This window comes from Gopherus evgoodei, chromosome 1, assembly GCF_007399415.2.
Source record: "Gopherus evgoodei ecotype Sinaloan lineage chromosome 1, rGopEvg1_v1.p, whole genome shotgun sequence".
NCBI classification, from domain to species: Eukaryota; Metazoa; Chordata; order Testudines; family Testudinidae; genus Gopherus; species Gopherus evgoodei.
Window position 1 is genome coordinate 114,552,024 of NC_044322.1, and position 14,672 is coordinate 114,566,695.

The 14,672-nt window shown below is 42.9% G+C and overlaps 1 protein-coding gene across 5 annotated transcripts in view; it reads right to left on the reverse strand.

Moving 5' to 3' along the window:
• Nucleotides 1-14,672, reverse strand: part of NCK2 (NCK adaptor protein 2) — a 170,051-nt gene that overhangs the window by 148,120 nt on the left and 7,259 nt on the right. Inside the window, exon 2 of one of the 5 annotated variants that reach the window (XM_030569676.1) lies at nucleotides 13,627-13,734. The exons of the other annotated variants lie outside the window; for them this stretch is intronic. The gene's annotated coding sequence lies outside the window, so the exon portion shown is untranslated. The remainder of the gene's footprint in view (nucleotides 1-13,626; nucleotides 13,735-14,672) is intronic. 5 annotated transcript variants of the gene reach the window in all.

Below are 14,672 nucleotides of genomic sequence, written 5' to 3' on the forward strand. Positions count from 1 at the left end.
AAGCGGGGAGGACTATGTCCCCCCTGAATACTTATGAAGCACCTGGCCGTTGCGTTGGCTGTAAACACCGAGATACAACGGCCTCGCAGCTGCCGCTGGAACCCCTGGCATGCCAGGCGGACTACTCTCATTTTTGGGGCATTGATGAGGAATGCCAGCTCCCTAGAAGACCAAAGGCCTTAAGCTCGGAGGTGACCATGAGCACTCGAGCAGAGAGATGATGCGTCCGCCGTCAGGGGCAGTGAGGGCTGGGGCGGATGAAACCGCATCCCTGTCCACACCAAGGAGGGAGTTAGCCACCACTCTAGGGAGCCTAAGGCATTCGAGGGAACGGTGACTACCATGACCATTGGCTCCCTGTCCAAGCGGTACGCCGAGGTGGGCCGGACTTGGAGAGGACGGAGGCGGAGCTTGGCGTGTTTGGTTACAAACTTGCGGGCAACCATGGACCCAGGAGACTGAGACAAGAACGAGCTGAGGTCGTTGGGAAAGCCTTCAGACCTCAGATGATTGTTGCCATCGCCTAAAACCGCAGTTGTGATAAGCAGGCTCCGGCTAGGTAGGAGACCAGGATAGCCCCTAGGAAGCCCAACCTCTGCGTGGGAACCAGAGTGGATTGCTCTATAGTAAACAGCAGGCCTTGACCTGTGAATAAGACCGTGACGATGCCCACGCGCTGAGTGGTTTGTGTCTCAGAGTCTCCTCGGATAAGCGAATCGTCCAGATACGGAAAAACGCATATCCGACATCAGCGACGGTAGGCGGCGACTATGGCCGTAAACCGGGAGTATTGACCGTTGGCTATAAAGCGGAGGCATCTCCCGTGCGGAGGGAAGATGGCATTGCGAAAGTACGCGTCCTTCATATCCAGGGCGGCATAGTAGCCCCCAGGAGGCAAGGATGGAATAATAGTTCCCAGGGATACCATGCAGAACTTCAACCTTATCCTAAACCGGTTGAGTCCGTGCAGGACCAGGAAGGTCTGAGACCTGTGTTCGAGTGGGGGACTAGGGCATAATGGGAGTAAAACCCCTTGCCCCTTTCGTCCGCTGAAGGGGGACAGGGCTGGAGCAAATTAAAGGTGGTACCTATGCTCCATCGTGCGCAGGACCCAGCGATCTGAAAGTAACTGGGGCCATGCCAGGAGAAAGCGGGATCGGGATCCCGTCTGCGACTGGTACACCGCCCTCAGGCGAACCTTGGAAGGTCCGTCTTTGGTCCCAGTGGTAATTGCGAGGGACCTTGACTTTGGCTCTTTAGGGGTCCTGACGTTCGTCTGCGACCACCTTGGCCTTGCCGTTTGCCAGAGTTCTGCCTCTGGCTAGGCACAGAGTATGGCGGCTGGGGCCAGAAAGGCCTGCGTTTGGTCGCTGGCGTATACATGCTGAGACGCATTAGGACCCTATTGTCCATCAGGCTTCGCAGTCTGGGGCTGTCTCTGCCGCGAAGATGCCTTTACCAACAAAGGGTAAATCCTGAATGGCATACTGCAGCTCCGGCCGGAGGTTTAAAACCTGAAGCCATGAAATGCACCTCATGGCGACACCCAAGGCCAGAGTGCTGGCCGCAGAGTCTGCTGCGTCCAACGAAGACTGGAGGGACGCTCTGGGAACCTTCTTTCCCCCGTCCTCCAAGACGGCAGCGAACTCCTGGTGGGAGTTTTGAGGGAGAAACTCCTTCACCCAAGTGCTATAATTATCGCAGCTAAGCAAGGCTTGTTGCTTTGCTACCCAGAGCTGCAGGGCCCCTGCAGAGTACACCTGGCGGCCAAGCAGGTTCATTCGCCAAGCCTCTTTCTGCTTCGGGGCTGGGGCCCGCTGGCCATCATATCAGGATTGTGGTCCTGAGCATAAAATCTGCGCATATGGGATGACACGGATGCGTGTCCGGACGGCCATGGAGGTACTAAAAGAAGGCACAGGCAGAGTCTCTGACTCATTCGGACCTTGCCCAACTCGGCACCGGGGACCGGCACCGGGAGGCGTATCGGTACCTGGAACGAGATCCAGACCCGCAACCAGAACGGTGTCGGGAGGTCGACCGAGATCTCGAGGCTCGGGGAAAGGCTACAGGAGTCAAGGTACCTGCCACGGTGCCAGGAGTCGGAACGGTGCCGATAGCGGGTCGGCGAACGGGATACCGACCGGTGCAGCGAGTGCGACCAGTACCGAGGAAAACAGCACCGGGACTGCCAGTGGTGTCCGGCGTGCCGACAGGACTTGGAGTGTCTGCGGGACCGTGATCATGAACGGTGCCGTTCTGCTGTGCTGACAGAGGACAGTCACCTGAAGAGACTATATTACCCGCACCGGCGGTGCCGGGGTCAGGCAGCATTGACTCTGTCATGGCACTGAGAGCCCTCGCCGTTGGTAACATCTCCGGCGTGAAGGGAACAGCAGGCTCAACCACAGTGCATACTGGGGAGCTGTCAGGCACCGGATTCGACGGCCCTCGTGGGACCGGGATCAACGGTACCGAGGTCATCAGAGCTTCGGTAGGTGTCGGTGCCGGGCGATCCGAGTTAGATAAGCTGTCTGGCTGCGGTGCCGTCAGCACGGAAGCAGCGGGAGCAATACGCTCAACCACGGCGCGTGCCGGGGAGCCGTCGGGCACCGGATTCGATAGCCCTTGTGGGACTGGAATCGACGGTGCCGACGTTGTCGGTGCCTCAGAGGCGTCGGTGCCGGGCAATCCGACTTAGACTAGCCCTCTGGCTGCGGTGCCGTTGGCACGGAAGCAGCCGGAGCAGTAGCTCAACCACGGCGCGTGCCGGGGAGCCATCAGGCACCGGATTCTACGGCCCTTGTGGGACCGGGATCGATGGTGCCGACGTCGTCAGTGCCGTAGCAGGTGTCGGTGCTGGGCGATCCGACTTAGACGAGCTCTCTGGCTGCGGTGCTGTTGGCACGGAAGCAGCAGGAGCAGTAGCTCAACCACGGCGCGTGCCGGGGAGCCGTCAGGCACCGGATTCTACGGCCCTCGTGGGACCGGGATCGACGGTGCCGACGTCGTATGCCGGGCGAACCATCTTAGACGAGCTCTCTAGCTGCGGTGCAGTTGGCACAGAAGCAGCAGGAGCAGTAAGCTCTACCACGGCGCGAGCCGGGGAGCTGCCAGGCACCGGATTCAGTGGCCCTGGGGGACTGGAATCGACGGTGCCGATGTCATCGGTGCCTCTGCAGGTGACGGTGCCGGGTAATGCAACTTAGGCGAGCTCTCTGGTTGCGATGCAGGTGGCACGGAAGCAGCGGGAGCAGGGGGCTCAACCACGGCGCGTGCCGGGGAGCCGCCAGGCACCAGCAGGAATCGTAGGCTTTCTCGACCTCGGAAGAAGGGAGCGGTGCCGAGTCGACATCGGTGCCGGCGACGGCCGGTGCCGAAAGGCCTTGGTAGTACCGGCGGGGTCCGGTGCCGAGGAGGCGCTTCTGCCCGCCGCTTGAACATCGCTCGGCGCCCAAGGTGGAGGGGTAAGTGAAAGTCCTGCACCTTTTTGTTCTCGGCTTAAAAGCCTTGCAAATGGGGCACTTAGCTGTCAAGTGTGATTCCCTGAGGCACTTCACACAGGAGTCATGTAGATCTCCCTTCGGCCGCGGCTTCTGGCAGGCCGGGCCCATTTTAAAACCCGGTGAGCCATGCATGGGCTCCGGCACTGGGCTCATGGAAGGGGCTACTTCCTGAACCCCGCTAACTAAACTAACCATGTTAGCAAAGAAAACACGTATAACTATACAAATATATATAACTATATACGAGAAATACGAGTAGCTAGGGAAGTGGAGGTCAGCTAAGCCGCGCTCCACTGTTCCAACGACCGACACGGGCGGTAAGAAGGAACTGAGGAGCGGGTGGGCCGGCAGGAGTATATATCAAGCGCCATGGTGGCGCCACTCTAGGGGGCGACCTGCCGGCCCACTGAGTTGCTAGGGTAAAAGTTTTCCGACGAATGTGCACGCGCGGCGCATACACCTAACTGGAATGGATATGAGCAATCACTCGAAGAAGAAAGTACTGTTTCCTGACAAAGTAGAGAAAACATGTCTCCCTACTGCTTGTTTATATAAAACACAGCAGTCATATTGTTGGTTAGCACCAATACAACCTCCCACTGATGCAAGGAAGGAACACTATTCAAGCTTGGATAGCCTGCAACTTCCTGATGTTTGTGTGTAGACTGATATCTTGGGGGAGACCAGCCACCTTGTGTCTGTACGGGCCCCAAGTGAGCTCCCATGACCCAGGCATCCATGACTAAGGTAAGAGATTGTCGAGGGTGAAAGGAACTCCCTTGCAGATATTGGTTGGGTCTATCCACAAATCTATAAAAGACAGGATGTAACTTGGTATGTACACTAATGTATCTATGTGATACCTTTCTGGAGAATACACATCTGCCAACCAGCCTTGAGACACAACCTGGTGTACTGGCCCACATAAGTGCATGTTGCCATGTGCCGAAGCAGCCTTAAACAGTTTCTCTCTGGGAAGACAATCTGTAGAACCATGGCACAAGGAGATGCTGACAACAGTGCTTTAGGAGCCAATCTTGACCAGCCTGTAGTGAGCTGAAGAATCAACAAGCTCCTCTATTTAGAGGTGTAGTCTGGGGAGTGCTTCCCCCTTAGATGCACTCCCAAATCTTTAGAGAGGTCAACCTCTTTGTGTCTTTTGATAAGTCTGGCACCAAATCGTATTTCTGATGCCTCTTCCTTGGTATCAGCAATGTCAAGCTGCATCTTGGTACCAGCAGCCGCTGGCGAGGTGCTCAGCACCCTGACCAAGGTAGATCACTCAGATGGAGGACACAGTGCTGATGTGAGCAACAGATGTTTTAGTCTGGCTGCCCTATCTTTTTTAGAATGCGGCCTAAAGCCCTTACAAATGGCACACTTGTCACTTCGGCAATGTCGACATACCTTAGGTTGAGTTACTGCAGGGTCTACACCGCTGGGGTCGACAGGAGAAAACAGCCCGTTGACCTACCTTCCTCTTCTCGTCGAGGGTGGAACAGGTGTAAATTGGAGAGCGATCTACAGTCATTTTGACGGGTCTTTACTAGACCCACTAAATTGACCACCAGTGGATCAATCTCAGAGCGTCGATCCCAGCTGTAGTGTAGACCTGCCCTCAGTGAGCCTTTCCCCGAGCACTAAAGGCAGCTGGGGAGAAAGTCACTATTAGACATTGCCTTACCACCAGAGAGGCAGGGCTTGAAACCCAGAGAGCATAGAACATCTCCAGTACCAAGGCCACTACCCAAACTGGGTGCCAGAACCACACAAAACAACAAATATTTTATGAACTACTAATTAACTACACAACGTGTAATATTTACAGGACTTCCCTAAAGACTTGCAGAAGCAAGAGGAGGGAGCTCCAGCCACTGTCATGGGAAATAAGAAGGAAGGAAGAGGGGTCAGGGGCAAGTATTCCCTTTATGCATGCACAAGGCAGCAGAGGACACTAGGGCCACTCCATCGAGTATCACTAAAGGGAAAAAAACTCTGACAGTTGTGCACTGGAGCACACAAACACCTATAATGGAATGGACACATGCAATCACTTGAAGAAGAATACTGAAATTTCCAATGAAATGGAAATCAAAATTTTGGCTCAGCTCTAAGAAACCAACAGGTCATTTGAAGGGAAGAAAGGAGGGGCCACCACAGAAAGCTGCTGCTCACCATCGCTCCTGCATTTTGTAAGTGAAATTCACCCCAGGGCAGAGGCCCACTACCAGATTTATATGTCATGTAAGTGGTTTACAGGTCTGACCTTAGCCCTCTGAACAGGTAAATTTCATGCAATGGCAACTTCCATCCTTGTGTTTACTGATGTCTCCCCTCCCACAGACACAAACTCCATTCGTTATCCCTATTTATTCACCATGCAGTTATTTCCTTGTAGTGGTCTAATTCAGGCTCCTATCCCACAAGCTATTCCACAAAATGGAACTCCATAGTGGTGCAGATTTGCCTGATATAAGGTCCATTTCAGATGCAAGGCTCCACCCAGAGTACAGATTGCAAGATGAAGCCCACAAAATAATGACTGCTAAAGAACAAAGGCCATTGGTTCTATTGGCTTCAGCGCACCATGAGCACCCATAGCTTAAATTAATAAAACAAGCAATCATCTAAAGATCACTAGAGCACTATCCCACACAGAAAAATGAGAAACTAAAACCAGGGTAAAATAAATATACCTTCATCCCAACATTCTGTACCATTCACAGTTATTTTAATGGAATGGCTCTTTCCAGATTAAGGATCCGTGTAGAACAGCCGCTTCAGTGACCCTACAATGTACATCTTTAACAGGGTACTCCATAACAGTACCAGGCAGGATTTATTCAACTGCCTATAGACCTCAACATAACTTCAGAAGGGGCTTAATGAGAGCACATGTAGTTCTAAGGCAATTTACAGTGGCAACCTAATACTGGTCACCACTCTAAGGCAGAAGGGAGTTTACTTGGGACTGAGAAAATGAAAAAGGAAACCAAGCTTCAAAAGAGGTCTGCATAACAGGCTGTACAGTGTAATTAGTAAAGGAGAAAGGACAAAGTGTGAGAACAATGGAATTAAAGAATAAAAATTAGTTGTGGTAGCATAGAAAACTCTCCACAGGTATGTAATAAAACATGACATTCATTTTAGATTCTCTAAAGTTAGATGTTTTAAAACCACTTGCAGTAAACCCAAAATGTACTACTTAATACAGAACAGTATAAAACATTTATGATTTTTCTACATCTGAAAATGTTACTATATGTAATGGAAAGTATTTTGGTACGGTTTAATAACTGGAAATATTTGGGAAACTAGTCTCTAGCTGAGCCCAACCTAATGCCTTGATGCCAGGACAGAATACATGTTACAGAAAAAAGAAAAAAGTTTTACATCTACGTAATTGTTTTTGTACCTCTGCTTCACAGAGGAGCTAAATGTATCCTCATCTCAGTACTCTCAGATGCCTCTGAGCATTTTGACCATTTAATTGTATAGAACAGGGTTCTCCTCTTCGGCCCGAGAACCTCTCCACTGCGGCCCGCGGAGGAGAGATGCATGCAGACACGCTGCTGGCAATGTCTGCTGCAGGCACTGCCCCCCTGCAGCTCCCACTGGTTGAGGGAGAGGGACAGAAACACTATCACTAGACGGAGTCAGCCATGGAGGTACCATCTCTAGTCACCAGGCACAGTCAGCCATGGAGGCAGTGTCATTTTTTTCCATAATGAATATAAACGAGTCAAAATACCAAACACAACTATCTGATACACACCTTGCTGCAATCCTGAAGGTTTCAACTGTTCAGTCACTGAGGCCAAACATCAACAAACTGACAGAACTGAGGCATTGCCACGTGTCTGGCAAACACTAAAAACTCTCTGGCAGGCGAAGAATTATATAAAGTTGTATGAATGACAGTTTTATTATTTCTAAGAAATTTGAAATAAAAAATATAATATAAACATTTTTTTTCTGAACACCATCTTCAGTGACATTATTGGACCACTGGGAGGATTTGAGGACTGGCACTGGCCCTAAGATAAATTGAGTCTGAGACCCCTGGTATAGAAAGTACACTTAGTGAGCATTCATCTGTAGGGTCAAACCATGCTCACATTATTCTTATTTAAGTCAATGGAACTAACTTCTCAAATAAGATAAATAGGTTTTGGCCCAAAGTTTACAATTTAATGTTTTCTTCTTTTAACTGGTGATGTACTCCTCCCTATCTTGTATGTCAGTGGAGTTAGAGGTGATCCCAAAATATGTCATTCAGAGTCAAGGCATTCAAGGTCTTCACCATACTAACACTATTCCCAGTTATATTTATGCAAAAAATGGTGCAGAAGAAAAACAGTGGTGGGAAAAGACTGACCAATGACCAGAATCTAAGGCCAAGTAGTATTTTTTCAATTTTCGGTTAATAAATAAATGACATGCCTACTAAAATTCTACCATAAATAAAAGCAAATCCTTCTAGAATCAATTACAGAATATTTATAATATTGGCATAAGTCTATATTTATGAAGTGTTTTTACCTATGTAGACATGTTGTAGTTATCACTAAGATATAACCTTAGCCAATCTCCACATTTCAAAGATTAAACTGCTAAGGAAACTGACCCATTCTCTACTACAAGAATTCCATGTAGAAGGAGAGTGAGGAGACAATGAGAGAGAGAGAAGAAAAATGGATCTGCGTTACCAGTAGTTATGGAGTTGGTGGTAGAATCTCCTTCCCCACCCCACTAATCATTTAAGTGATTATTTACAACACATCCATCTCCAAATGAATTTTTAATCTATTTAACTGGGTTTGCAAAGGCTGAAAGTTCAGTTTTAGAGCATAATTATTCAGTGCTGTTAAAGTAAAATGTTATTTGCCAAAAACAACTCTAAGGGTGCATCTACATGAGAGAAATGTGCCTTAAGACAGGTGTCTGCCAGGGCTCTCAGTGTCCGTTTTCACTTTTTTTTTTTTTTTTAAAACATTGTAAGGGTGCACTTCATTATAACCCTGTTATAGAATAGTATTATACAACCATATTGCTCCCAATCTATGTCAACAATTAAAAAATGCTGTTAGAGCATGGATGCCTTAAACTGTCACAGACACATACGCTACAGAACAGTAATGCTTGTAGGGCAGAAATTTCCTAGAAGTGGCACTGTGGGGTTCTATATTTATCCACTTGCAACAGCTTACTTGTCAAACTCACTCCAACTGCCAGAACTGTAAACTCCACTTGGCATCTGAAATATCAAGTTGTGTTCTTGCTATCTTATATATTCAATAGCAAGAAAGATTTTGCCATCAGATATTAGTTGACAATTGTGTTGATGTAAGAAGCAAAAACACATCTAACATAGATGTAACAGGATGCTCTCTTTTTATGGTAAGCAAGTAATTCAGATACATAGGAAATGCATATGCCTTCTTAGTCAGCCATGTTTTTATATAGATTTAGAACTATACCCTTTAGCTGAAGAACAATGTGTAAAACAGTGTGCTGACCAACTTCTAAAAATCTGATAAAAAAATCTTTAACATTATAATGTCTTAAAACAAAATATTCTTGAAGGCTGTGGAATAGTTTTAAGACTATTTTTAATTGGATAGCTTTTGAAAAGACTTATGATATTTCTGGAACTTACAATTTAAACAATACAGAAACAGTGCCACTAATAACTTATATAAATATGCTGCATTACTTTTATAGTACTTAGAAGTTAAGCATTTTAAAATTAAGAAAGTTACATCTATAAAAATTAGTCATATATAAATCTATATAAACCAGGCCAAGTTTAGCCTTAATGGAAGAACTGCCACAGCACACTAAATCTACTCCTAGTACCATCCTTAATCAAAGTATGGTGTTTAGATGATTTATCTAAGGTACTACTGACATATTATTAAAATAATCAGTTTCTGTTGAGTGCAGTTTTTTCACAGCCCTCACCACACACCATCCCTCATGTCAAGCTTTCATTTGTTTCTACCTCCGAGGGGGAAACAGCCTTTTAACAAATATTTACCTTTACACAAAATTTTTTATGCTATTATTTCTTTTACATTTACTATGAAAAAAACCTTTAAAATAAAGTTTATATGAATCCTCAGAATCACACAAAAATTACCTCAATCTTTGAGTGTATATAGCTATATAAATACTAGTTTTGGCATCTGGAAAAGTTATGAAATATGCTTCGAGTAAGATATCAAATCTATTTTCACTATGTAACCTGAAGCAATATCCCAAAATGGTTTATTCCAATATCAGTTCTGTACTAATAATTAAAAAAAAAAAAACCTCACAATCCATTGAGGAAAATAGTTGTGTATATATATCATGTGATTTGCCAATTGTTTCTCCCAAACTGTATGCAATCTACAAGTCCAGTATAGTGGAAGTAGTATCAATTACCCAAGTCTTGTAATTTTAGAGTTAATAGCCTCCCAAAAAAGCCACATTTGAAAATGGGTATGAAAACCTGCACTTTCCTTCCTCCAAAATGTCTTACTTATGCTGTTATGCAGGGGAGCAACAAATCTTACGATTAAGTCTATAAACTAAATCTCTCCTCCTGTGACAGCACACTGAGAGCTCCCCCATCTTCTGATAAGCTTCAAACGACAATTTGTAAGGTACAGCCATATCCACATTACAAGAAACACTGTCAGCTTGAAAAATCATACCGCGACCTGAAAATTTTGTACCAATAGCAGATTAATATTTAACACTGCTGAAACTGAAAGACTAGAGGGAGAAAAAACTTCCAGTTTGTTTATTTTGGTATTTGATAGCACTCTACAGAATCAGTTTTGTTGATGGGCAAGTACACTTCCCATGTCATGCACTAAAATGGCACTATCACTCTTATGCATTGCTCTGAAACAGCTCATATGGCTACTCTCCCCCAAAGTCCTTCAATAAGGTGTTAAGTAGGAACATTGCACTGATGAAACTAAAAATGCAGCAGGCAGGTGCACACACAAAGAGAAGAGCTGGACCTGAGAAAGTCTGAACTTAATTATCTAAAGTTTCCAAAGGCTCTTTGTAAATATCAGGGAAGCAGAAAAAAAACATTTTTTTTTTAAAAAGTCTCAAGCACTAATTTCAGAACAAACTCTGTAAAAAGGTGATCTATCAGAAAAAGGTTTTTTTTAAATCAGTTTTTAAAAATGCATAGTTGTCAATGTCCCTTTAGTTCATATGATGAATGTGTTGAAATGCATGTATATTCATGATTGCTCAATTTCAGTTCGGGGGCCCAGGATTGAAGATTCAGAAACAAACAGGGCATAGCCCCTGGGGAGGGGAGGGAGGAAAAAAAAACATTATATTTTTTCCCAGAGGCTCTCAAGTTCTTCCACACTACTAACCCCATTTTATAAAACCAAAACGGTTTGAGTCTTTTCCCATCTAGTAATAAAGAAAGAGAAAGTGGTCATGATACCCCTAGATTTTATGCAACCCTCAGGCCGAAAAGCAATCTTTCCGGAAAGTAAAAATAAAAAACAGAGTCTAGGAAACTGGCCTAACATTGCCATTAAGACTTTTGCGATTCTCTCTGTAATATAATTCAAACAATTGTAACACAACCCTGAGTGCCTTACATTTAAAATCATTATCTATGACTACTGGAACAGTTTGGATTATATACTAGTAGAATAAATGGAAACTGGCCCAAACGATGTACTCCTCCCACATCCAGATCGAATGTGCATAAAAAGTATTAAGTTGCAAAAATATGATTATGCAACAAAGAAAGAGGACCCCCATCCCTAGATGTTTTTCATTAAGCTACTTCCTGGTGTGGGAAAATACATTAAACTGAGACTCTGCTGTAGTCAGATAATTTCAAGTGAAGGTATACCAGATTTTAACTCTTACTTGCAACAACAATATAGTCTATTGAATTCTAGACTGCTTCTAATGTTATCTATTAAGCATATTAATGATTGAATGCAATTCTGCAAAAGTGGTCTCTATTATATTAAAGGTAAAATTATATAATACATATAAAAATTAGACTATATCCATTTTAATTAATCCTTCCCAGCCATGACACTAAGCGACAACCATTTTTCATCATCTGCTTTACATTGTGCTATCACAGACTTGTTTGTTTTTTTCCTTAAACCAAAGTAAATTTCAGGAGAACCCAAATTCCCAAACACCTAAACTCCATTTCAGTAGTCAAAAAAAGGAAATCAAAGAACAAAAATAAATTATGACCAGACCTATTCTGAAAGGCAAATTAAAGGAATTTAACAATTGTTGAAGATCGGAAAGAAGTCTTTTACTCTAGTTAAAATATCTATTGTGATTTTTTTTTAATATATCCTATTTAGAAAATAAAGAGATTTGGGTACTCTTTGGAAGGTCAATGTTCAAGACCATAAAATTTCATCAGCCCTGAGCTCACTAAGATTTACATATTTATATCTTTATACTGTACATTCTGAACAATCTCATAAACTTAAGTGGACCACTGAATGGGTCAACTTAAATGGGTTTTTATTTTTTTTTATTTTGCTGTTTTATTTTAATTTATATTTTTCAATTTTTAAAATCCAATACCTATTTTCAAGTTAATTTTTCTGCTTTTTAATCTATTGCCTATGTTTTATCCTTGCCCAGTTTTCCAGTTTTTAAAAAAAACCATCCATATAGTACAGAAAGTGTTCCTTTTCCTATTTTCCCCCAGTTATCAATCCTTCTCTTTCTCTATTGACTTCAGCAGGCATTGGATTAAGCCATCTTTGATTCATTCATGTTCTTTAATGGATTCTGAAAATACTTAATGAGTAAGGGTATTCTCACTCCACAAGCAATCCCATTAAATCAATCGCAAGGTACTATGCAGGGGTACAGAATCTGACTGTAAATATAAGTTGACTACTTAAATTGCATGGCTACCAAATGTTCATCATACAACTTAGCATATGCACTTTGACAAATTAAAGAAAGCACGACTAGAGAACATCTGATCTACGATGCAAGTTAGGCCCTGATCCTGCAAAGATTTTCAAAAGTTCTTAACCTTACACACTATGAGTAGGCCCATTCACTTCAGTAGGACTACCCACCAGGCATAAAGTGCCTAAGTTTTCCCAGATCACTGTCACAATATGCTAGTTAGGATGCAAATGATAAAGAAAAATTAAGAATGTTTTGACACTGCTTTTAAATCACAGTACGACTATCTTTCTGATTCCCCAGTTCTGTGAGGGGAAAGAAAAAAAGTTTGTTCATTTTGCTAAATTTTTATTCACATGTTTAAAACAGAAAAAGAGCAAAAGATTATAAAATAGCTATGAACAATGATATTACAAGACAGTAAAGGTAAAAAAAATGCACATCAGCCATGCAAACAACTTTACTCATCACAGCTTAATGGACAGGCTAGTGTTCTTTTTAAAGTAAGACTATATAATTTCCGACAAAGTGGGTATTCATCCACGAAAGCTCATGCTCCAATACATCTGTTAGTCTATAAGGTACCACAGGACTCTTTGCTGCTTTTACAGATCCAGACTAACATGGCTACCCCTCTGATACTATATAATTTCAGATCATTAAGATTCCACATGCATCCCTTAATAGCCTGAGCGCTTATTAAGATGGGTCATCTTCTGATACTTGTGCTAAACACAAGCTTGATTACAACCCAATTTTAAAACAAATACATATTACATAACCCTTACACAGATATCTAATTAAAGTCCTAATATTCTCAAATTAGGTCATTCAGAATCCTCAATATTATAAAACAAAGTCTTTTGATGTAAGAAAATGTTAATCATTCAGTGTCAAGCAGAGGGCAGATCCCTTATTATAATGTTTATTATTTGAGATAGTAGTGTTAATTTTCCTCTTTACAGATGTTAAATGGAATTCAAATTTTAATGTAAAAGTAAGTCCACAATAGAAATATTTTGTACAATCGCAGCACTGTTAACAGAGTCAGAGTGACTACAAAACCCGACAGAGCTAAGCAGTGACAAGTCATCAAGAAATTAAAAACTGGAAAAAAGGGAGCACTTGGTAAATTTAGATTCTTAATGATTCACATTTCTTGTAAAGAAAATATTTAACATTAAGCGCTTACTTGAATATTTTTGTATTCAACCTCTATGCTTGAAATTCTCACTGTTTTCCTTTGGTAGCCATAATATTGTACCCATTTTGTCATTATTTTTAATTTAAAAACACAAGCCTGTTGAAAAGAGACAAGAAAAGAAAAAAATAATCATTGACTTCAACATATTTTATTTGACAAATCTATAAATTTGACAAAGTAAGTCTTAAACAGGATTATGGGGGAATCTGTGTAAGGCTGACTAACAAATGATATGGTATCAAAACAGAACAAATGGGAAGAGGGTAATTGCAACAACTAGCTGCCACCAATTTCTAATTCTTTAATGCTACAGAAGGTACATAGATGACATTTTTCACAGATAACAGAATACACAACTGTACCAGAAAACCTGTATACTGCTGTCAGTTTCATCTTATTTAAACTGAGTTGCCATGCAACAGTACATACTGAAGTACTATGCCTTCAAGTTACTCTGTCATTACATATAGATTCTTTTCTAGGTTTACAAAACTTCTGAGTTTTGGTTTAAGCCAAAAGAGATGCCCAACTGAAGCTGCAAGTTTACTGATAAATGTTAGTCAAAGCTAAACAACAAAAAATAGGAACTTTTGTATCACTGCTGGGTTTCTTCTCTTCTCCTTCCCATGACCTCCACGTGTCAGCTTCTTGCTCCTCCCTTAATTGCAAAACTGAAGAGTGAGGTTGATACATTGACTAGTTGTTGCCAACGCTTCAAAAATTTTAAATAAAGCTAATAAATGCTTTCTTCTGACACAATATACTCAAATTTTTGCTGCTTCATACTTTTTCTAAAAGGGAATTAACTAAATATTGTACGCATTTGCAACACCTTATACATTTTTAAACTGATTAAAAGGGAGTCTTAAAATGAAACAAAATGTGGTTTTATCTGGCAAAAGTAAATTTTCAATGCCAATTTTATGAATTTAGCATTTTTTCCAGCCAATCCAATTTTATACGTTAGTTGTTGGACAAATGCAAACTTTAAATTACAATAGGATCTTGTATTTCTGCTCCACTGAAGAGATGAA